Below are 24596 nucleotides of genomic sequence, written 5' to 3' on the forward strand. Positions count from 1 at the left end.
CGCCTTTTCTTCAGCTCCCTATCTGGCTGCTCATTAAAATTCCCAGGTGTCAGATTGTTTTCCAAACCCAAATCTTGAGAGCTCACAGAAAGAGGGAGTAAACCATCATCCTTAAGCCCAGCAGGGATATTCTCATGAGAAACTACCCTTTGCACTGGGGCCTCTCTGTCATTGTCTGCATGAAAATCATTAACAAAACCATCTCCATCTTGCACCTCAGCCTCGGCACCATCATTTCCCACATCAGGATCCTGAAACACAAACACAGACTGATTCCCAACAACCCCATTTTCCTAGTTTCCAACAGACTTCACAACCTCTGAGAATGCCTGCCATAGATGCAGGCGAAACGTCAGGAGAGAATGCTTCTGGCACATGGCCAGACAGCCTGGAAAACTCACAGCAACCCAGAGTTGTAATATTTACAAGTTATCACATACTTTAAGAAGTTCGGTTGACCTTGCATATTTGTGGGGCCTAATTTTTCCTCGTTTCATTAATATGCTCTCTCTGGAATTCTTGCACAGAGTTGTGCCAAAGGACGTAGAGATTCCTATAGACGTGTTCTCTCAATGATGGGTTTTTAAAAGTGTTTCCGCCCCAATGAATGTGAAGTCCCAACCGGATAAGTGTTTTGGGTTTCAGATATTTCCAGAGAAGCCGAAGTTGACACTAAACTGAAAGATTTCAGGATTTTACTTGGGGACGATGCTGACATTGCAGAATTGCTTGAATACAAATAGCACAACTGGATCTTATAAAGCAAGCATGGGCCAACTTGGGCCTTCCAGGTGTTTTGGACTTCAACTCCCACCATTCCTAACAGCCTCAGGCCCTTTCCTTTTCCCCCTCAGCCGCTTAAGCGGCTGAGGGGGGAAAGGAAAGGGCCTGAGGCTGTTAGGAATGATGGGAGTTGAAGTCCAAAGCACCTAGAGGGTCTAAGTTGGCCCATGCCTGACACAGAAAACAACACACACACTACAATATAATTGTACACTGGTTCTAAGCAAATAAATATATTTCATATTATATTTTAGATCTTGGATTTGTTTTGGTTTTTTCAGTTGCTATTATGTGCCTTCAAGTCACTTTGAGACTTAACAGCAATCCTATCACAATATTCTTTCCTGGGGGAGGATGGCATTGTTTGAGGCTGAGAGAGTGTGGCTTGCCCAAGGCTTCCATGATGAACATCGTCTTCTAGCCTCACCCCAAAACAATACATAATACCAGCATCGGATATGCTTGTAGGAAGTAGGAAAAGAGGAAGATCGCACCACAGGTTGATTGAACTGAATCCACAAGATCTGGATTGCAAGGCATTTTAGGAGCAGTGCTCTTTTATTAAAATTGTTGCACTCCAGAACAGGAATAATCCTCTGACTTTAAACACCACGTGTTGAATAGGAAAAAACAATACTTTTATTGGAGACTAGCTGTCCCCTGCCACGCGGTGCTGTGGCCCAGTCTGTTGATCTGGAAAAGAAAGTAATGAGAAAGTGTTGGTTTCTAATATATGTAATTTTTTTATGCTTGTGGGTAAACAGTATTTCTTGCTCTTTCTTTCTCAGTGTTGATGTGGAGAGTGTCTGGTTTGCCTACTCTGGAACATGCAACATACAATTGTCCTTCTTTAGGGGTCCCTTTCAAATCTATGATACTATATCTGTGTCTGTGTATGTATCTATATCTATGGTTGGATGGCTCTTTGTCGGGAGTGCTTTGGTTACGTTTTCTTGCTCTTGTGAAGGGAGTTGAACTGGATGACCTCAAGTATTTTCTGTTTGTCATGGGGGTTCTGTGTGGGAAGTTTGCCCCAATTCTGTCGTTGGTGGGGTTCAGAATGCTCTTTGATTGTAGGTGAACTATAAATCCTAGTAACTACAACACCGAAATGTCAAGGTCTATTTCCCCCACTGTGTTTTTCAGTGTTTTTATGAGTGATGGTCACTCATTGGCCTGAGAGGTGTCTTGTGTCCAAATTTGGTGTCAATCCGCCCAGTGATTTTTGAGTTATGTTAACCCCACAAACGAACATTACATTTTTATGTATATAGATACTAGCTGTCCCCAGGCATGCTTTGCTGTGCCCTCAGTCTGGTTTCTTCCTTCCCTACCTCTTTCTTTCCTTATCTGCCCCCTTTTCTGTCCCTTCCTCTTTCTCTTCTTCCTTCCTTCTCTACCTTTTTCCTTCCTTTCTTCTCTCCTTCCTTCTGTCTTTCCCTCCCTCCTTCTCTCCATCCTTTCATGTCTCTTTCCTTCCTTCATTCTTTCTCTCTTTCATTCCTTCCCTCCTGCTTTCATTCCCTTGTTTTTTCTTTCCTTTTCTCCTTCCTTCCTTCTTTCCCTCCCTTTTCCTTCCTTCTCTACTTTTTCTTTCCCTTCATCTTTCCTTTCTTACTTCTCTTCCTCTTTCTTTCCTCTCAAAGCTGGTATGGCCAACTCTTTCCTTTGTGCAGGATTCAGGGGAGTTGTTTCCACATATGCACTGTACCATCATTTAGGGGTTTTTTTTTGGGAGGGGGGTTAAGTCCTTTCCACTTTTCCCATGTTTTATGATTGAACCAGAACGACCTCGACAAACAAGAGCTGGGCCACAACCAACATAAGGCAACAAAAAGGAAATGCACCGATGACACCTTTCTTAATAACAGTCCATGTGGAAAAGGGATCTAGGGGTCTTAATGCCTTTACCTTCCTCTGAGGCTGAGAGAGTGAGACCAAGTGGAGATTCAAACCACGGTCTCTAGAACTCTAGCCTTAGGCGAAACTTAGTTATTATGGATTATCGAAGGCTTTCATGGCAGGAATCACTGGGTTGTTGTAGGTTTTTTCGGGCTATATGGCCATGTTCTAGTGGCATTCTCTCCTGACGTTTCGCCTGCATCTATGGCAAGCATCCTCAGAGGTAGTGAGATCTGTTGGAACTAGGAAAATTGGGTTTATATATCTGTGGAATGACCAGGATGGGACCAAGAACTCTTGTCTGCTGGAGCTAGGTGTGAGTGTTTCAACTGACCACCTTGATTAGCATTTGATGGCCTGGCAGTGCCTGAGGCAATCTTTTGTTGGGAGGTGATTAGATGTCCTTGTTAGTTATTATGTCTTATCAGAAAAGCAAAAACCAGAAATAAAATTGGAAAAGTTGGATTTTCTTCTCAAGGCCACTAGGGGGCAGTAGGACACTGTCTTATGGATGGAAGGAAACCATAAATACAGGTTGATTGCCTCTTATCTCAAATGCTTGGGACCAGAAGTGTTTTGGATTTTGAAATATGTATGTGTGTGTAATTAATTAATAATTAATAATTATTTAAATAATAATTATTATTTTAAAAATATTTAAAAAATATATTAACATTAAATATGTGTGTGGTTGTGTGTGTGTATATATATATATCTACACACCCACACACACATACATACACAAACACACACATATTTGCTCTCTCTCACACACACACACTAGCCGTCCCCTGCCAGGCGTTGCTGTGGCCCAGTCTGGTGATCTGGAAAACAAAGTAATGAGAAAGTGTTGGTTTCTAATCTATGTCATGTTTTTCTGCTTGTGGGTAAACAGTATTTCTTGCTGTTTCTTTGTCAGTGTTGACGTGGAGATGGTCTGGTTTGCCTACTCTTGGGAAGGCAGGCAGACAAACCCCTGAAGACGCAGCTATGAATCCAGGATCACACCCAACTTGTGAACCCCTGAAGACGCAAGTTCGCAGCTTGGGTGTGAACCTGGATTCATCGCTGAGCCTAGAACCCCGGGTTTCGGCGGTAACCAGGAGAGCATTTGCACAGTTAAAACTTGTGCACCAGCTTCGCCCGTACCTTGGGAAGTCTGACTTGGCCACAGTAGTCCATGCTCTGGTTACATCCCGTATAGACTACTGCAATGCGCTCTACGTGGGGTTGCCCTTGAAGACTGTCCAGAAGCTTCAATTGGTCCAATACATGGCAGCCAGATTGCTAACAGGAGCGGCGCTCAGGGAGCACACAACTCCTCTGCAGCACCAGCTCCACTAGATGTCAGTTTGCTACCGGGCACAATTCGAAGTGCTGGCTTTCGCCCTAAACGGTTCTGGCCCCACTTATCTGTCTGAACGCATCTCCCCTTATGAACCATCTAGGTTGTTAAGATCATCTGGGGAGGCCCTGCTCTTGACTCTGTCTGCGTCACAAGTACACTTGGTGGGGACGAGAGACAGGGCCTTCTCAGTGGTGGCCCTGCTCTTGACTGTCTGCGTCACAAGTACACTTGGTGGGGTCAAGAGACAGGGCCTTCTCAGTGGTGGTCCCTCAGCTGTGGAACGCCCTTCCTAGGGACATTAGATCAGCTCCCTCCCTTTTGATTTTCCGAAAAGGAGTCAAAACCTTGCTGTTCGAGCAGGCGCTTGAAAAGGCAGTGTAGCAGACATTATATTATGGAACAATTGGATTATGACTTTGGATGACGTTTTAATTAGGAGACAAAATGTTGTTTTTTTTACTATTGTTATGGTTTTAACTGATATATTACTGCTTTTAAATGTTTTTACGATGTTGGCATTGAATTGTTGCCTTGTGAACCACTCCGAGTCGCCTGCGGGCTGAGAGGGGTGGTATACAAATGTTGCCAATAAATAAATAAAGACCTCCCAGCATTGAAGCAATGGTCCTCCTCCATCAACCCCACTGGACTGGCCACGTTGTCCAAATGCCTGACCACCACCTCCCAAAGCAGTTACGCTACTCCAAACTCAAGAATGGAAAATGGAATGGAATGGAATGGCACCGGGATTGTGGCACAGCTGGCTGAGTGTCAGCTGCATTAAGATCACTCTGACCAAAAGGTCAGGAGTTCAAAGCCAGCCCGGGCTGGAGTGGGTGTCCAGCCATTGTGTAGCCTGTTGTCAACCTTTGCAACCCGAAAGACAGTTGCATCTGTCAAGTTGGAAAATAAGGTACCACCTTGTGTGGGAGGCTAAATTAACTAATTTATGAGGCCATAAAGAAAAGACTCCGGGGAATGTGGAATGCGGAAGAACTTCATCGGTGTCGCTGGTGGACGATGAAAGCAGCAGCTTGCCTGGCGGCCAGAAAAAAGTTAAAATAGCCTCTATGTATTGTCTGTATATGTTGTTTGTCAAACTGGCATTGAATGTTTGCCATATATGTGTATACTTTGATCCACCCTGAGTCCCCTGCGGGGTGAGAAGGGCAGAATATAAAAACTGTAAATAATAATAATAATAATAATAATAATAATAATAATAATAATGTTGGTGGACAGGAAAAGAGATTGAAAGATGGGCTTAAGTCAACCTCAAAAACTCTGGCATAGACACTGAGAACTGGGAAGCCCTGGCCCTTGAGCACTCTAACTGGAGGTCAGCTATGACTAGCAGTGCTGCAGAATTCGAAGAGGCACAAATGGAGGGCGAAAGGGAGAAACGTGCCAAGAGGAAAGCGCATCAAGCCAACCCTGACCAGGACCACCTTCCATCTGGAAACTGATGTCCTCACTGCGGGAGAACATGCAGGTCAAGAATAGGGCTCCACAGCCGCTTACGGACCTACTACCAAGACAACACATTTGGAAGACCATCATCCTTGAGGTAGGAGGGATCGCCTAAGCTAAGCAAAGTCTAACTGTCATTGCATCTCTTCCCTTTTTTGCTCCCAAGCGGCAAAAGCCCAATTGCGTGCAATCAAGCCAGACTTTGCTGCCTTCTAGCGGGATTTAACGACATCCATTCTCCCTTTGGAGAAGCCCAGAGGAGCATGGCATTTCCCCCAGGCCTCCGTCTATTTCTCTGAGACTCCAGGCCTGGCCTCCCCATGCGCCACTTGCCTGGAACATGCGCCAAAGAGGCCAGCTGTTCCTCTATGGGGTTTTTGCATGGTGCCAGAGCCAAAGGAGCCAAGGGATGACAAGTTATAGCCAGCCCTGGGGAGGCTTCACTGGGATTCTCCATTGGGTTGCTTGCTTCACCCACTGGAATTGGAATTATATTATCTGCCATGGAGGTGGTGGATTGCAAGCTGTTCCTGGCTCTGGGCATATCAGCGCATCTTACTCCATGCATATCTGCACATTTCATGTGTGTTAACTGAATCTATTGAGGTGCATGTATATATATATGCACCTCAATAGATTCAGCACCATGGAGAGCTCCTTTAGAATTTTAACTTTGGGGCTTAAATAAAGGTAATTAAGTCTAGACGAGTCTGACTGGGGGTTGCTGCCCATCTCCATTTCTAAGCTGAAGAGCTGGCATTGTCCGCAGACACCTCCAAGGTCCAGCATGCCTGCATGGAGCACCGTTACCTTCCCGCCGGAGCAGTACCTATTGATCTACTCACATTTGCATGTTTTTGAATTGCTAGGTTGGCAGAAGCTGGGAGCTCAACCCGCTCACCGGATTTGAACCAGCAACCTTTCGGTCAGCAAGTTCAGCAGATCAGCGGTTTAACCCGCTGTGCCACTGGGGACTCCATCAGACTTAAACGGTTGCAAATATGCTTTGGAGAGGAGGAGCATGTACATATTGAATCCAGACAGATTGGAATGCATTGACTCCACTGGGCTTTTGCTTTTTTTCAGTGGGGTTAGTAACTGTCTAACTCGCAGCAGGCATCTTGTCCCTCTCCATGCTCACAGGAGAAGAACAACGATCCAGACAAAATTGAGAATAAAATGATCAGAATGAGTCTCCTCCCTTTACGCCAAGTTTCTTCTCCCTTCTTCATCCCATACTTCAAAATGCAATACTTTGGGTGGACTCCTTTAACATTCAGACTAAAACCCAAAGCGGAATCAACTGGAATGAGTCTCTCTTTCCGAAGCAAGTCTTGTTTTCCTCCCTCATCCCACCAAATGGGCGAGCTTCTTTAAAGTTCAGGCTGGATTGAGCAAATTCTGCAAATTCCTCTCTGCTTCGTCCCAACAAGATCACTTTCAACCATTTGGGAAAGTCCCTTTAAAAGTCAGACTATAACCCGGAGTGGAGTGGATCCAAACATCTTCTACTCCCTTTATTTCCTCTATCATTTAGCCATTTGGAATACAGCTCCTTTCGATTTTGGACTAAAATCTTGGAGCAAATGTGTTGCTTTCCTGCTACCTACAGTCGGTAGGTGCCTTTCTCCCTCCCTCCCTCCCTCTCTCTCTCCCTCCCTCCCTCCCTCCCTCCCTCCCTCCCTCCCTCCCTCCCTCCCTCTCTTTCCTTCCTTCCTTCCTTCCTTCCTTCCTTCCTTCCTTCCTTCCTGACTTCCTTGCTTCCTTCCTTTCTTCTTTTTTCCCTCCCTTGCTTCCTTCCTTCCTGCACTGTTTCCCTTCTTCCTTCCTTTTGTCTTTCTTTTGCTCCTTCTTTCCCTCCTTCCCTCCTTCCCTCCTTCTCTCCTCCCATCTTCCTTCCTTCCTTCCTTCCTTCCTTCCTTCCTTCCTCCCTTCCTTCCTGTTTGCCTGCCTGCGCTGTTTCCCTTTTTCCTTCCTTCTTACCTTTCTTCACTCCTGCCTTCCCTCCCTCCCTCCTTCCTGCCTTCCTTCCCTTCTTCCTTCCTGTGCTTCTTTTTTCCTTCATTCACTCCTACCTTCCCTCTCTCCCTCTCTCCTTCCTTCCTTCTTTCCTTCAGCACTGTTTCCCTTCTTCCTTCTTCCCTTCCTTCTTTCACTCCTCCCTTCCTCCCTTCCTTCCCTCCTTTGTGCACTGTTTCTCTTCTTCATTCTTTCCTTTCTTCTTTCATTCCTTCACTCCTACCTTCCCTCCCTCCTTCTATCCTTCTTTCCTTCCTTCTCTTCTTCCTTCTTGTGCTTCTTTTTTCCTTCCTTCCTTCCTTCCTTCCTTCCTTCCTTCCTTCCTTCCTTCGTTCCTTCTTCCCTTCTTCCCTTCCGTCCTTCCTTCCTTCCTTCCTTCCTTCCTTCCTTCCTTCCTTCCTGCCTGCCTGCACTGTTCCCCTTCTTCCTTCTTCCCATTCTCCTTTCCTTCCTTCACTCTTCCCTTCCTCCCTTCTTTCCTTCCTTCGTGCACTGTTTCTCTTCTTCATTCTTTCCTTTCTTCTTTCCTTCCTTCACTCCTACCTTCCCTCCCTCCTTCCTTCCTTCCTGAGCTGTTTCCCTTCTTCCTTCATTTCTTCTTGCCTTCCTTCTTTCCTTCCTTCACTCCTACCTTCCCTCCCTCCCTCCTTCTATCCTTCTTTCCTTCCTTCTCTTCTTCCTTCTTGTGCTTCTTTTTCCTTCCTCCCTTTTCCCTCCCCTCCTCTCCTTCCTTCCTTCCTGAGCTGTTTCCCTTCTTCCTTCATTTCTTCTTGCCTTCCTTCTTTCCTTCCTTCACTCCTACCTCCCCTCCCTCCCTCCTTCTATCCTTCTTTCCTTCCTTCTCTTCTTCCTTCTTGTGCTTCTTTTTCCTTCCTCCCTTTTCCCTCCCCTCCCCTCCTTCCTTCCTTCCTGAGCTGTTTCCCTTCTTCCTTCATTTCTTCTTGCCTTCCTTCTTTCCTTCCTTCACTCCTACCTTCCCCCCCTCTCCTTCCTTCCTTCCTTCTTGCGTTGTTTCCCTTCTTCCTTCTTTCTTTCCTTCCTGCGCTCCTTCCTTCCTTCCTTCCTTCCTTCCTTCCTGTGCTCCTTCCTTCCTTCCTTCCTTCCTTCCTTCATCTTTCCATCCATCCATCCCTCCATCCCTCCATCCATCCATCCATCGGTTGAGCCTGGCCTTTAATGGAAGGGACAGCGGCCTGTCTTGCGGGAGGAGGAAATGGCTGCTGAATCTTTAATAAAGACCTCATCGGCTGGGCCATAAAGATGGCATGACAGCAGACCCCCCCTCCCTCCCTCCCCAAATCCGCCGGGGCTCTCAGCCTCCTTGCTGCCCCCCTCCCAGCCCTTTACTTAACTCTGCCATAATGGGTTTAATGGCCCAAGAGGGAGACGAGGTGAAAGTCGTATTAAAAAAATGTATTTCCGAATTTAATTGAGGCTCCATCGGCCGGCGAGGAGAGGGCAAGCCCTGGGGGAGCCGTGAAGAAGCCGGGTGGGGGTCTTCATCCAATGCAAAGGGCCAAGCGGTCAGCATTGATATTTCCAGTATCCTATGGTGCATTTACAGACAGGCATGGGCAAACACAGGTACACAGGCTTCCAAAGGAGCTTTCCAAGGTGCTGAAGCTATTGGGAGCCTAGGACTGACATGGGCCAACTTTGGCCCTCCCTCCAGGTGTTTTGGACTTCAACTCCCACGATTCCTAACAGCTGGTAGGCTGTTGGGAATTGTGGGAGTTGAAGTCCAAAACACCTGGAGGAGGGCCAAAGTTTGCCCATGCCTGGTAGTATAAGGTTCTATTCTAAGCCACATCAGTGGTTTCATGGCTTTCATAGATAGCATTTGCCACAAAGTACAATTTTTGGTCAGATTTTGCCAACAACAGGTGTTTCTTGGTGAGCGTCTTGCTACCATTGTGTGCCTTCAAGTTATTTGGACTTATGGGATGCAGCAGCAAAAAAAGGCCAATCACTACAGCCTGTGAATTTATTTATTTATTTTATTTGATGCATTTATTAACCGCCATTCTCAGCCCTTTAGGGCGACTCATGGCGGTGTACAACACATATAAAAAGGCAATTTACAAAAAGGCAATTACAAACAACATATTAACAATACAACAATTACAAAGTTACACTAAATAATCCGCTTCGTCTCATAGTGGAATCATAACCAATCTCATATTCCTTGTTCCATTCCAGTCATCTTTACCACATTATTAAAGCACTTAATTAAATGCCTTCTCGAACAGCCATGTCTTGAGGCTTTTTCGGAAGGACATGAGGGAGGGCGCCTGTCTGATGTCTGCAGGGAGAGTGTTCCACAGCCGGGGGCCACCACCGAGAAGGCCCTCTCTCTCGTCCCCGCCAAACGTGCCTGTGAGGCAGGCGGGATCGAGAGAAGGGCCTCCCCAGATGATCTCAAGGTCCTCGTGGGCTCGTAGGCCAAGATGCGGTCCGAAAGGTATTTTGGGCCGGAGCCGTTTAGGGCTTTGTAGGCCAAAACCAGCACCTTAAATTGGGTCCGGTAGCAAATCGGCAGCCAATGGAGCTGGGACAACAAGGGCGTTGTGTGCTCCCTGCATCCCGCTCCAGTTAGTAACATGGCTGCCGCTCGCTGAACCAGCTGAAGCTTCCGGGCCGTCTTCAAGGGCAGCCCCACGTAGAGAGCGTTGCAGTAGTCAAGGCGGGATGTGACCAGAGCGTGTACCACCGAGGCCAAGTCAGACTTCCCAAGGTACGGGCGCAGCTGGCGCACGAGCCTGAGCTGTGCAAATGCTCCCCTGGTCACCGCTGAAACCTGGGGATCCAGGCTCAACGATGAGTCCAGGGTCACACCCAAGCTGCGAACCTGCGCCTTCAAGGGGAGTGCGACCCCATCCAGCACAGGCTGTAACCCTATACCCCGTTCGGCCTTGCGACTGACCAGGAGTACCTCTGTCTTGTCTGGATTTAGTTTCAGTTTGTTCGCCCTCATCCAGACCGTTACAGCGGCCAGGCACCGGTTCAGGACCTCGACAGCCTCCTTACATACAGATCGCTCTGACCTTTAGAACCAGGGGGGGAAATGAGCCCCTTCCATACCTGTCACAGCATCCACCAACCTGCTAAGTATGATACTGTCTTAACCATCACCAGACTGCCAGGCATTATATATTCAAACCACCACCAACATGCCACTATACCAACCACACTCAACTGTGGGACATGACACCAGTGTGATTCTAGGCTACACCAACAGGACTGTAGTGTAGGGATCAAGGGAAGTCCCAGTCTCACTCTCTCGTGCTTTGGTCAGATGTCACCTGGAATAAGGCACGTGCCCGGTTCTGGGGACCAGAACTCAAGTTGGAAGATTTCTAGAAAAGGGAGACCAAAATGATCAAAGGTCTGGAAACTATGAGTCCCAATGAGGAGTGGCTAAGAGAGATGGGGATGTTTAGATGTAGGAGAGAAGATTGAGATGTGACATGAGAACCATGTTTAAATATTGGAAAGGAGATCATATTAACAAATGGGAGGTTCCAGAGGCTGGGACACAATGCAGCAATGGATTACAAATGGCAGGAATTGAGATTCCACCTAAACATTTGGAAGAACATTTTGCCGGTAAGAGCATTTCGGCAGTGGAATAAAGGTAAAGGTAGTCCCCTGACATTAAGTCCAGTCATGTCTGACTCTGGGGTGTGGTGCTCATCTCCATTTCTAAGCCGAAGAGCCAGCGTTGTCCGTAGACACCTCCAAGGTCACGTGGCCGGCATGACTGCATGGAGCGCCGTTACCTTCCCGCTGGAGCAGTACCTATTGATCTACTCACATTTGCATGTTTTCGAACTGCTAGGTTGGCAGAAGAAAGCGGAAGCTCACGCCGCTCCCCGGAATCGAACCTGCGACCTTTCGATCAACAAGCTCAGCAGCTCAGTGCTTTAACCCACTGCGCCACCGGGGGCTCCTCTGCAGTGGAATCTGCTGCTAATTGGGAGTCCAGTGGAGTCTCCTTCTATTTTGAAACAGGCTAGATGACCATCTGGCGGGAGGGCTTTGATTGTGTCTTTCTACTTTGCTGAAGGGGGCTGGACTGGATGGTCTTTGGGGGGTCTCTTCCAACTCTAGGATTCTGCATCTCCTTGTTGGAGAGAAAAGTGGGGTATAAATAAACATAAATGTAATAATAATAATAATAATAATAATAATAATAATAATATTGTCAAAGGCTTTCATGGCCAGAATCACTGGGTTATTGGAGGTTTTTTGGGCTGTATGGCCATGTTCCGGAAGCGTTAGAATCATAGAATCATAGAATCAAAGAGTTGGAAGAGACCTCATGGGCCATCCAGTCCAACCCCCTGCCAAGAAGCAGGAATATTACATTCAAATCACCCCTGACAAATGGCCATCCAGCCTCTGCTTAAAAGCTTCCAAAGAAGGAGCCTCCACCACACTCCGGGGCAGAGAGTTCCACTGCTGAACGGCTCTCACAGTCAGGAAGTTCTTCCTAATGTTCAGATGGAATCTCCTCTCTTGTAGTTTGAAGCCATTGTTCCCTTGCGTCCTAGTCTCCAAGGAAGCAGAAAGGAAGCTTGCTCCCTCCTCCTCCCTGTGGCTTCCTCTCACATATTTATACATGGCTATCATATCTCTTCTCAGCCTTCTTTTCTTCAGGCTAAACATGCCCAGTTCCCTAAGCCGCTCCTCATAGGGCTTGTTCTCCAGACCCTTGATCATTTTAGTCGCCCTCCTCTGGACACATTCCAGCTTGTCAATATCTCTCTTGAATTGTGGTGCCCAGAATTGGACACAATATTCCAGATGTGGTCTAACCAAAGCAGAATAGAGGGGTAGCATTACTTCCTTAGATCTAGACACTATGCTCCTATTGATGCAGGCCAAAATCCCATCGGCTTTTTTTGCCGCCACATCACATTGTTGGCTCATGTTTAACTTGTTGTCCACGAGGACTCCAAAATCTTTCTCACACGTACTGCTCTCGAGCCAGGCGTCCCCCATTCTGTATCTTTGCATTTCATTTTTTCTGCCAAAGTGGAGTATCTTGCATTTGTCACTGTTGAACTTCATTTTGTTAGATTTGGCCCATCTCTCTAATCTGTCAAGATCGTTTTGAGTCCTGCTCCTGTCCTCTGGACTATTGGCTATCCCTCCCAATTTGATGTTGTCTGCAAACTTGATGATCCTGCCTTCTAGCCCTTCATCTAAGTCATTAATAAAGATGTTGAACAGGACCGGGCCCAGGACGGAACCCTGCGGCACTCCACTTGTCACTTCTTTCCAAGATGAAGAGGAAGCATTAGTGAGCACTCTCTGTGTTCGTCCACTTAACCAATGACAGATCCACCTCACTGTAGTTTTGCCTAGCCCACATTGGACTAGTTTCCTTGCCAGAAGGTCATGGGGACCTTGTCGAAGGCCTTACTGAAATCCAGGTACGCTACATCCACGGCATTCCCCACATCTACCCAGCTTGTAGCTCTATCGAAGAAAGAGATCAGATTAGTCTGGCATGACTTGTTTTTGATAAATCCATGTTGACTATTAGCGATGACTGCATTTGTTTCTAAGTGTTTACAGACCGCTTCCTTAACAATCTTTTCCAGAATCTTGCCCGGTATCGACGTGAGGCTGACCGGACGGTAGTTGTTTGGGTCGTCTTTTTTCCCCTTCTTGAAGATTGGGACCACATTGGCCCTCCTCCAATCTGCTGGAACTTCTCCCGTTCTCCAAGAACTCTCAAAGATGGTTGCCAATGGTTCCGAAATGACTTCCGCTAGTTCCTTCAATACTCTGGGGTGTAGTTGATCTGGCCCTGGGGACTTGAACTCATTAAGAGCGGCCAGGTATTCCTGGACGACTTCTTTCCCAATTTGGGGTTGGATGTCCTCCAATCCCTCATCAACTCCATCTTGCTGAGGTTGAAGACTCTCTTTTTGTGAGAAGACCGAGGCAAAGAAGGCATTAAGTAGTTCTGCCTTTTCCCTATCCCCTGTCAGCATTGCCCCATCTTCTCCTCGAAGAGGTCCTATCGCCTCCTTGTTTTTCCTTTTTCTACTGACATAAGAATAGAAGCCCTTTTTATTGTTTTTAATGTCCCTGGCAAGTCTGAGCTCGTTTTTTGCTTTGGCTTTGCGGACCTTTTCCCTACAGGTGTTGGCTATTTGTTTGAATTCTTCTTTGGTGATTTCTCCCTTTTTCCACTTCTTGTGCATGTCTCTTTTGTGTCTTAGCACAGTTAGAAGTTCTTTGGACATCCATCTGGCTTCCTTGCACTTGTCCTATTTTTTCTCTTTGTTGGCACGGTTTGCAATTGCGCCTTGAGTATTTCACTCTTGAGAAATTCCCATCCATCCGTAACTCCCTTGTCTTTTAGTATCTGTGTCCACGGAATGCTGCTCAGCGTTTCCTTCATTTTTTGGAAATCAGCTCTCCTAAAGTCCAAAATGCGGGTTTGACTTGTCTTAGTTTCGGCCTTCCTTTGTACCTCAAATTGCAGGAGCACATGGTCACTTGCCCGTAAGGATCCTACCACTTTGACCGCATTGATCAGGTCCTCCGCATTTGTTAGGATGAGATCAAGAGTAGCCAATCCCCTTGTTGCCTCTTCTACCTTCTGGACCATGAAAATATCTCCTGACGTTTCACCTGCATCTATGACAGATCTCACAACCTTTGAGGGCAATTGCCACCGATGCAGGCAAAATATCAGGAGAGAATGCTTCTAGAACATGCCCATACAGCCTGAAAAACCTACAACAACCCAATAATAATAATAATAATAATAATAATAATAATAATAATAATATTAAACCACTACTCAAAGTAAATGAGAAGCAATTCATCTGCACTTTCTCCCCAAGTCTATGATTCTTTGTTGATTTGTGTTAGGTTGAACAGCACCATTGTATGGCTGGGATGATGTGTTTATTTTGAACTTCTGGTGGGTATCTACACTGCAGACTTAACACAGTTTGACACCATTGGAACTACCATAGCTCTGTGCAACGGTATCTTGGGATGTGTAGTTTGCAGACAAAGCTGCACCCTTTGGCAGAGATGGCTTATTTATTTATTTATTTATCATGTCATCAGCAACCATACCATTGTATTACATTTCTAATAGAACAAAACAAACAAACAGATTAAAAAAAAACACAGATTTTGCAAACTTGGTAGTTGGTTTGCTCTTCTCCACACTCGCATGTCGAGGATTCCACTTTGTGGCCCCATTTCTTGAGGTTGGCTCTGCATCTTGTGGTGCCAGAGCGCAGTCTGTTCAGTGCCTTCCAAGTCGCCCAGTCTTCTGTGTGCCCAGGGGGGAGTCTCTCATCTGGTATCACCCACGGATTGAGGTGCTGGGTTTGGGCCTGCCACTTTTGGACTCTCGCTTGCTGAGGTGTTCCAGTGAGTGTCTCTGTAGATCTAAGAAAACTATGTCTTGATTTAAGTCGTTGACCTGCTGGCTGATACCCAAACAGGGGATGAGCTGGAGATGTCTCTGCCTTGGTCCTTTCACTATTGGCTGCTACTTCCTGGAGGATGTCAGGTGGTGCAATACCAGCTAAACAGTGTAACTTCTCCAGTGGTGTAGGGCACAGACACCCCGTGATAATGCGGCATGTCTCATTAAGAGCCACATCCACTGTTTTAGTGTGGTGAGATGTGTTCCACACTGGGCATGCATACTCAGCAGCAGCAGAGTAGCATAGCAGAAGGGCAGATATCTTCACTGTTTCTGGTTGTGATCCCCAGGTTGTGCCAGTCAGCTTTCGTATGATGTTGTTTCTCGCGCCTACTTTTTGCTTGATGTTCAGGCAGTGCTTCTTGTAGGTCAGAGCACGGTCCAGAGTGACTACCAGGTATTTGGGTGTGTTGCAGTGCTCCAGTGGGATTCCTTCCCAGGTCATCCTCAGAGCTCGGGATGCTTGTCTGTTCTTAAGAGATGGCTTCAGGCTTGGTAAAATTACAGACGCCTATGATTCCATAGCATCAAATCATGGAAATGAAAGTGGTGTAAAACTGCATTCGTTCCATAGTGTAGATGCACCTGGTGTGTCTTTATGGAAGAGATGTAGTTTTGCACCTATATGCTGTTGCATCCATGCCCAAGACTTGTTGCAACTGGTTATTGTGAGGCAGGGAGGACTACAAATCTCCGCTCTCCCCCTTTGCAATGGTTTCCCTCCTCCCCGGACATTTTTATCCGGAGTCAGCCAATCTTCAAGGATCACGCCACCGTTTTTTATTAATCTGATTAATAACAACAGGCGTCACGGAGGTCATTACCCGCTAATCGGCGATGACAGGGTTGTCAGAGTGTGTCCCTCGGAGGGGCCTTTTCCTCTCTGTTTTCCCAACACGCTCCGCTTCCAATTGCATTAATTAAAAATCAGAGAAAAATAATTGCTTTCCTCCGGGGCCTTTGGAATACAACCCAGCAGGCTGGAACGGTCCCTTTCTCTCCAAGGCAAAGAGACCTCCACAGTTTGCGCTTGGTTGCTTTGCTCCCATTGCCATTTTTTACCCAGGCATTCTGTACATGCTCAAGAACCGAAACTTACAGAACCAGTTCACCTGGAAAGCTGATAGCTGCAAACAATGAAGCCAGTAAATGTTTTAGTGAGAAAGTATTGTTCCTGAACCACATTCTTACGTCACAACCATGAAAGCTTCCTATCCATACTTTAGTTAAAGCAAAATTTTCGATGCTTTTGGATATTTTTCTTGCCCCAAATCCCCCTTACTCAATACCAGCTGCAAATATAGTAATTTCAATCTCCCATCTCATTTCTTGGAGTCTGATTTAATCTGAACTTTAAATGAGAAATCCAAGGTGTTGAATCTATATTTTTTGGGGTGGGGAGTCCTTTAAGATTTGATTTAGAATCCAGAATGAATTCACTTTCCAACTATAAGGATGCATCTACTATGCTGTAAAATTAATGCAGTTTGTATAGATGCCAGTAAGAAGCATAGATTACTCAAGCAGAAAAAACAAGCTGACAAGGCAGAAGCTGAACATTCTCACCCAGCGTGCATCTACACTGTGGAATTAATGCAGTTTGCAAAGGTAGATAAGAAGTGTGGATTACTCAAGCAGAGTAAACAAACTGACAAGGCAGAAGCTGACCATTCTCACCCAGCGTGCATCTACACTGTGGAATTAATGCAGTTTGCAAAGGTAGATAAGAAGTGTGGATGACTCAAGCAGAGTAAACAAGCTGACAAGGCAGAAGCTGAACATGTACACCCAGGGTACATCTACAATGCAGAATTAATGCAGTTTGATACCACTTTAACTGCCATAGTTTGGTGCTATGGAATCATGGGGGCTGTTTCTTAATAATAACAATAATAATAATAATAATAATAATCTTTATTTATATTCCGCCCTTCTCCCCTAAGAGCAAATTACAGTATTTACATACATAAGCAAACATTCAATGCCTCTACTCTTTAGCAGAGAAGGCTAAAGACCTTGCAAAACTACAACTCCCAAGATCCTATTGGTGTCAAATCGCATTAACTCTCCAATGTAGAGGCATTGTACATGCTCCATCAGACTTCGTTCATGCCTAACAGACTTTTTATTGCAGTCTGCTTGTGTGTGTAAAACAATCCCAGCAATAATTCTGAATTATTTGCATTCAGTTCATTGGCGGCACATCAGAGTTATGCCAAAGTGAGGGAATGGGCTCAAAATGCCGTGTTGTTGTTGTGAAAATGCCAGTGCAAACTGACGGCCCTTGCAACCCGAAAGAGACCAAAACAGAAATTGCTCAGCCATTTGGAAAAGCGGCTGCAAAATGCCAGCTCAGCAGAACGTCCTCCATGCAAGACAAGACAAGAGAGAGACGAAAGCAAGAAAGGGAGTTTGCACACTGTTGAGTCCAAATGCAAATGATCTGTGGCCAGGGCAATCTATATAAATAAAAATGTAATGTTAGTTCGTGCTACCATCAGAACTCAAAAACCACTGGGGGAATTGACACCAAATTTGGACACAAGACACCTCACAGTCGAATGTATGTCCTCGACTCAAAAAAATTGATTTTGTCATTTGAGAATGGTCATTGGTGGGATTTATAAACAATGATGGATCTGGACCAAACTTGGCACGAATATTCCATATGCTCAAATATGAACACAGATGGAGTTTAAGGGAAATAGACCTTGACATTTGGGAGTTGTAGTTGCTGGGATTTATAGTTCACCTACAATCAAAGAGCATTCTGAACGCCACCAATGATGGAATTCAACCAAACATGGCTTACAGGACTTCCATGACCAACAGAACACACTGGAAGGGTTTGGTGGGCATTGACCTTGAGTTTGGGAGTTGTAGTTCACCTACATCCAGAGAGCAGTGTGGACTCAAACAATGATGGATCTGGACCAAACTTGATACAAGCACTCAATACGCCCAATTATGAACACAGATGGAGTTTGGAGGAAATAGACCTTAACATTTGGGATTTGTAGTTACTGGGATTTATAGTTCACTACAATTAAAGAGCATTCTGAAACCCACAAACGACAGAAATGGGGCAAACTTCCCACACAGAACCCCCATGACCAACAGAAAATACTTAAGGCCATCCAGTCCAACTCTCTTCACCAGGGCAAGAAAATGTAATCAGAGCCCTCCTGACAAAGAACCATCCAGTCATAAATGTAGATAGATAGATATGATTCTCTCTCTCACACACACAGATATAGTATCATAGATTTGAAAGAGACCCTTATGATATGTTGCATGTTCCAGAGTAGGCAAACCAGACACTCTCCACATCAACACTGACAAAGACACAACAAGAAATACTGTTTACTCACAAGCAGAAAGACATTACATAGATTAGAAACCAACACTTTCTCATTACTTTATTTTCCAGATCAACAGACTGGGCCACAGCAACTCGTGGCAGGGGACAGCTAGTGTTTGATATTCTCCCTCTCCTTCACCGTGGGGTACATCTACACTGGAGAATTACTGCGATGTGACACCACTTTAAGGGCTGTGGCTGAATGCTCGGGAATCCTGGGAACTGTAGTTTTCCTAGGACTTTAGCCTTCTCTGCCAAAACAGCCCACCTACACTTAATACAGCTTGGGGTTGTAGTTTTCCAAGGACTTTAGCCTTCTTTGCTAATGAGTGCATCTATATTTACATAGTTATATAAAATCATGGAACCATTTGATGATGCAATTGTTGGGACCCAGAAGCCTTAATTAGAGCCAAACACAAGATAAGAGTTCAAAACATAGCTTTATTGTACAAAAATAGTCTTTCAAAGCACTTAACTTCAGTGCAAAGAGTTTCAGGAGTAATTTGGCATCAAAAATAAAGCGATACCAGTAACAAAAATATAACCTGGATTATAGCACTGCCTTATAATCCAGATTAAACTCAAAGTTAAACAATTCGCTTGAAAGTTGGTAAAGCACAAAAACACAGTCATAGAAGATGGAAAAACGAAGTCCCAAAACAAGGAATTGTTCAAGTACAGAGTTATAAGGATCAAAGTCCAGAAAGCCAAAAGCGATGGTCAAACCGTTCTGTAGTCAAGCCGTTGGTAAACAAACACTGGAATGCAGGAATCACAGAGGAGCAGGAAAACAGGAACACACGAAGCTGCAGCCCAGGACCCAAATTCAAGAGTTGGCAGTACAAAGAGTTATGTCCAATAAAGACACTTTGCCTTCTGCGAAGTATCATGTCCACAGACCCCACTTTTATCTCAAAGTTCCTCATCAGAGCTTGATGAGCTCCCCACCCTTTCCTCATCGCTCTCAGCTGCCTCCATCCCCACAGCTGAATCCGAGCACCCATCCCTCCACCTCTGCCAGCGTCTGCTAAGACTTAGATCCTGCCAAGAGTCCCCTGGCTGCCAATCCTCCGTGAACCCTTCAAATTCCTCACTAGAGGTGGGTTGGTTACAAATGTCCCTTATTTGTTGCACACGGGTCCAATCTAATTCCTCCTCATCCATATCACTCCCAGACCCAGAACTCCTTTCAAACCCCAGGAAGTCCTCATCCTCTGTTGGTGCACTAAGTATTTCCCGGATGCGCTTCCTTTGCAATTCCCCTTCGGACTCCGGACCGCGAGCAGACCTCTTTACCCTCTGCTCTCCTCCCCATCCCCCATTTCGCAATCTGAGAAGCCTTGAAATGTATCAGTATCACTTGGGGCCATAATGATTTCCCTAATGCACAGTCTGGCTTTAGGCCGGGACATGGTACCGAGACAGCCTTGGTCGCCTTAGTGGATGATCTGCTCTGGGAGCTCGACAGGGGGAGTGTGTCCCTGTTGGTGCTGCTGGACCTCTCAGCGGCCTTCGATACCGTCGACCACGGTATCCTTCTGGGATGCCTCGCGGGGATGGGTCTTGGAGGAACTGTTTTGCAGTGGCTCCGGTCATTTCTAGAGGGTCGATCTCAGAAGGTGTTACTGGGAGAAACCTGTTCAACCCCACAACCTTTGTCTTGTGGGGTTCCATAGGGCTCAATATTGTCTCCCATGTTGTTTAACATCTACATGAAGCCGCTGGGGGAGATCATCCGGAGTTTCGGGGTACAGTGTCATCTATACGCAGATGATGTCCAACTCTGTCACTCCTTCCCACCTGCTACTAAGGAGGCTGTTCAGGTCCTGAACCGGTGCTTGGCCGCTGTGACGGTCTGGATGAGGGCGAACAAATTGAAATTGAATTCAGACAAGACAAAGGTACTCCTGGTCAGTCGCAAGGCCGAACAGGGCATAGGGTTACAGCCTGTGTTGGATGGGGTCGCACTCCCCCTGAAGACACAGGTTCGCAGCTTGGGTGTGATCCTGGACTCATCGCTGAGCCTGGAACCCCAAGTTTCGGCGGTGACCAAGGGAGCATTTGCACAGCTAAAGCTTGTGCGCCAGCTGCGCCCGTACCTTGGAAAGTCTGACTTGGCCACGGTAGTCCACGCTCTGGTTACACCCCGTTTAGACTACTGCAACGCTCTCTACGTGGGGTTGCCTTTGAAGATGGCTCGGAAGCTTCAACTAGTCCAACGCTCGGCAGCCATGATTCTAACGGGAGCGGAGCGCAGGGAGCATACAACCCTCCTGTTGCGCCAACTCCACTGGCTACCGATCTGCTACCGGGCTGAATTCAAAGTGCTGGCGTTGGCCTTTAAAACCCTAAACGGTTCTGGCCCAAGCTACCTATCCGACCGCATCTCTGCCTATGAATCCACCAGGACTTTGAGATCTTCCGGGGAGGCCCTGCTCTCGATCCTGCCTGCCTCACAGGCACGGCTGGCGGGGACGAGAGATAGGGCCTTCTCAGTGGTGACCCCACGACTGTGGAACGCCCTTTCCACGGACATTAACTAGCTCCATCACTAATGGTATTCTGCAAAAAAGTGAAAACCTGTTTGTTTGAGCAGGCATTCGAATAGTCAGCGCAATGAATGTAATGAACATAGGAATGGAACAATGGATAACGGATCTGGATCATGTTTTTAGTGATGAGACACCAGTGAATGGCTATTGGTGTTAATTGTATATTGTTGTTAATTGTATACTTTTCTATAATATGTTATAATGTTAACTGTTTTTTATACCGTGTGTTGATAGCATTGAATTTTTGCTGTTCTTGTTGTTAACCGCTGTGAGTCGCCTAAGAGCTGAGAACAGTGGTATACAAATAAAGTAAGTAAATAAATAAATAAATAATGCGCTTTCGCTGTTGTTCTCCCTCCGACTCCTGAGCAGACCTTTTCTCCCTGCTACCAGGAGTAGCAACGCTACCAACACGCTGAACTACAACAGCTATTGAATAATGACTTGACATGGAGACACTTAGGATAATGTTTTAAGGCTTTGTACAGTTTATATATTTTTTATATCATATGCCATTGTTTTTAACAGAATTTCTTGATTGTTTTTACTTGGTATAATTGTTGAGGCATTGAATTGTTGCCAATTTGTGAACCGTTCCAAGTCACCTCTGGGCTGAGAGGGGCGATATATAAATATAGTAAAATAAATAAATAAATAAACAAACAAACATTGGAACTGGGACTCTTAAAGTCCGTTCTTGCTTTGCCTTTGCGGGACTATTTCTGCTCTGCCTCTCAGGCTTCCATCTTCCCAGCTCAGCTAGAGGAAGTCCTTTTGTGCATTTTTCTTTTGGGGAAAGTGCAATGCTTTCTTGGCCATGGACGGTCTTCTGGATGCCTGCCCTTCTTGGATGATTTGCAACCGTTGGAAAGGAAAGCGCATCCCAAGAGAGTCAATGGAAACCTCGAGGGAGGCATAATGGGCTTCCTTCGCCCCAAAAGGGACACCTCTCCCCCGGCTTCCGATTATGGGAGGCAATTCCGGCTCCTCAGTAAGACAATATGTTTTAGTTGAAGAACTTACTTACTTACTTATTTACTTAGGTGATCCCTCATTGTCCAAGTAGGATAATCCTCCAGGGTGGGTCCGTAAGTGACTGTGGAGCCCTATTCTTGATTTGCATCATCTCCCGCATTGAGGGCATTGGTTTCCAGGTGGAAGGCGGTCCCGGTCAGGGTTGGCTTGACGCGCCTTCCTCTTGGCACATTTCTCTCTTTCGTGAGTCTACAAATTCTGCAGCACTGCTGGTCACAGTTGACCTCCAACTGGAGCGCTCACAGGCCAGGGTTTCCCAGTTCTCAGTGTCTATGCCAGAGTTTTTAAGGTTGGCTTTGAGCCCATCTTTCAATCTCTTTTCCTGCCCACCAACATTCCATTTCCCATTTTTGAGTTCGGAGTAGAGCAACTGCTTTGGGAGACGGTGGTCAGGCATCCGGACAATGTGGCCAGTCCAGCGGAGTTGATGGCGGAGGACCATCGCTTCAATGCTGGTGGTTTTTGCTTCTTCCAGCACACTGACATTTGTCCGCTTGTCTTCCCAAGAGATTTGCAGGATTTTCCGTGGGGGGGGGGGGGGGGGGGGTAGAAGGCGGTTTGCAAGGATTCTTGCGAGGATTTTCCCAGCGGAGGTTAGAAGGGAGATACCTTGATAGTTTCCGCACTCTGTTCTTTCCCCTTTTTTTGAAGAGAGTGATGATGGTGGCATTCTTGAAATCTCCTGGGATTTTCTTGGTCTCCCACACTTTTTCTATGAGCTGGTGGAGTTGGTGTGTCAGCTCAGGTCCTCCCTCTTTAAAGATTTCAGCAGGGATCCCATCAGGTCCGCTGGATTTGTTATTTTTTTGTTGGCTGATCGCATTGCTGACTTCTTCCAAACTAGGCAGTACTGCAAGCTCATCCCTGGTTTGTTGTTGCGGGATTTGTGAGAGAATCTCTTTGGCCACATTGGAGCTGTGATTCAGGATGCTTTGGTAGTATTCTTTCCAACGTAGTGCAATTGATTTTTTGTCCTTCAGAAGTTTGGTTCCATCTGATGAGCGTAGAGGCTGTATGCCATGGTTTCTTATTCCATAGATGACCTTTGAGGAACACTAAACAATTTAGTAGCCTAACACATGTCAATCCACTACGACACTGGTTAGCAGTTTCTCATATAGAAGTTACTTGAGTATAAAGCATGTCCAAACTGAAACTTCTTCAGTTCTGAATAAGGCTAGACTAGATTACTACTGCACATTGTTCATGGGCCTGGGCTTGAAGATTGTGGAGAAAAGCATTTTTTATTTACAGTATTTATGCAGATGAGGGGAAAAAGGAAAGGGCCTGAGGCTGTGAGGAATTGTGGGAGTTGGAGTCCAAAACACCTGGAGGGCCAAAGTTTGCCCGTGCCTGGTGTAGATGCATCCGTTTGGACACAGCACAGAAGCTCCAAAAGGCCAAGCTGATAAGAAGCAATCTTTGTGAATATCAAAACACATTATTCTCCAAGGAGCATAAAAAGCAAGCGCCAAAGCAGTGAAATCATAGAGTGGGGAGAAAAATAAAATACTCCACTGATCTATTGTCCAAGCCCCATCCATTAAAAGCGAAACACATCGTCCACTAAAAGCCTGGAGAAAAATAAAACCGGCTTTGCTTCCCCGGCACTGAAGAAAGTGGACAGAAGAGGAGATGAGCGAATAGCATTCCTAAGGATGATCAATATCTCAGAATGGGGCCTTATGGACTCTGTCCTGGGTTTCTGCCCACTTATTATACCCCAAATCCAGCATCTTCTGAAGCTTCCAGGGATGTGTCTACACAAAGAACCAATGCAGTTTGACACCACTTTAACCCCTACATCTCAACGCTAAGGAATCCTAGAAGTTGTCATTATAGCTTTCACTGCCAAATGGAGTTGGTGCCTCGCCAAACTACATGAGTCAATGATTACAAAGTGATGTCAAACTACATCAGTTCTGCAATGTATACACACTTGTTGCACTCCAGAACAGGGAATGGCCCATCTGACTATAAACACACCACACATTGAGTGAAGGAACAATCCTTTTTATTAAAGCTTAGCAAAAAAAAAAAGCCAGTAGAAATAAATGCTTGTAAAGATAGATAAGGTTCCAAAAAGCAACAAGGCATTTAAAGGCAGGAAGAAGACACAGCGTCCAAACGTAGCATTCAAAAGCAATGTTCAAAAAGCATAAAATAATATTCCAAGGCACTGCTAATCGAGACAGGAATCAACCAAGAAGCAAGAACAGACCAGACACTGCTAGTCAAGTTGAAAGGCTAGAAAAAACCATGAAGACGAGATCACTTGAAGAGGAATTCCATGAGGCTTGTGCTAGGTTTCCAAATGATGCCTGATCTGACAAGATTTTCTACTGGCAAACCTTAAATCCCAAGAACTGGTTTCGTTTTCTTCCAGTCTTTGACCTTAACTGACGAATTCTTTCGAATCTACATAAACATTGAGCCTCTTGTTGATTCTGGCTAATCTCCAGCTGCTGACTCTGCTTATCTGACTCCTCATTAACTTTAGCAGGTGGAGCCCACAACATGCGCGTGTGGAGAAGAGCAAACCACTAACCACCTGCTGCAATGCAACCTGAGCCCTGCTACATGCACAATGGAGGACCTTCTTGCGGCAACACCAGAGGCACTCCAAGTGGCCAGATACTGCTCAAAGGGCATTTA

This window comes from Anolis sagrei, chromosome 4 (genome assembly GCF_037176765.1).
Source record: "Anolis sagrei isolate rAnoSag1 chromosome 4, rAnoSag1.mat, whole genome shotgun sequence".
Classification (NCBI taxonomy): Eukaryota; Metazoa; Chordata; class Lepidosauria; order Squamata; family Dactyloidae; genus Anolis; species Anolis sagrei.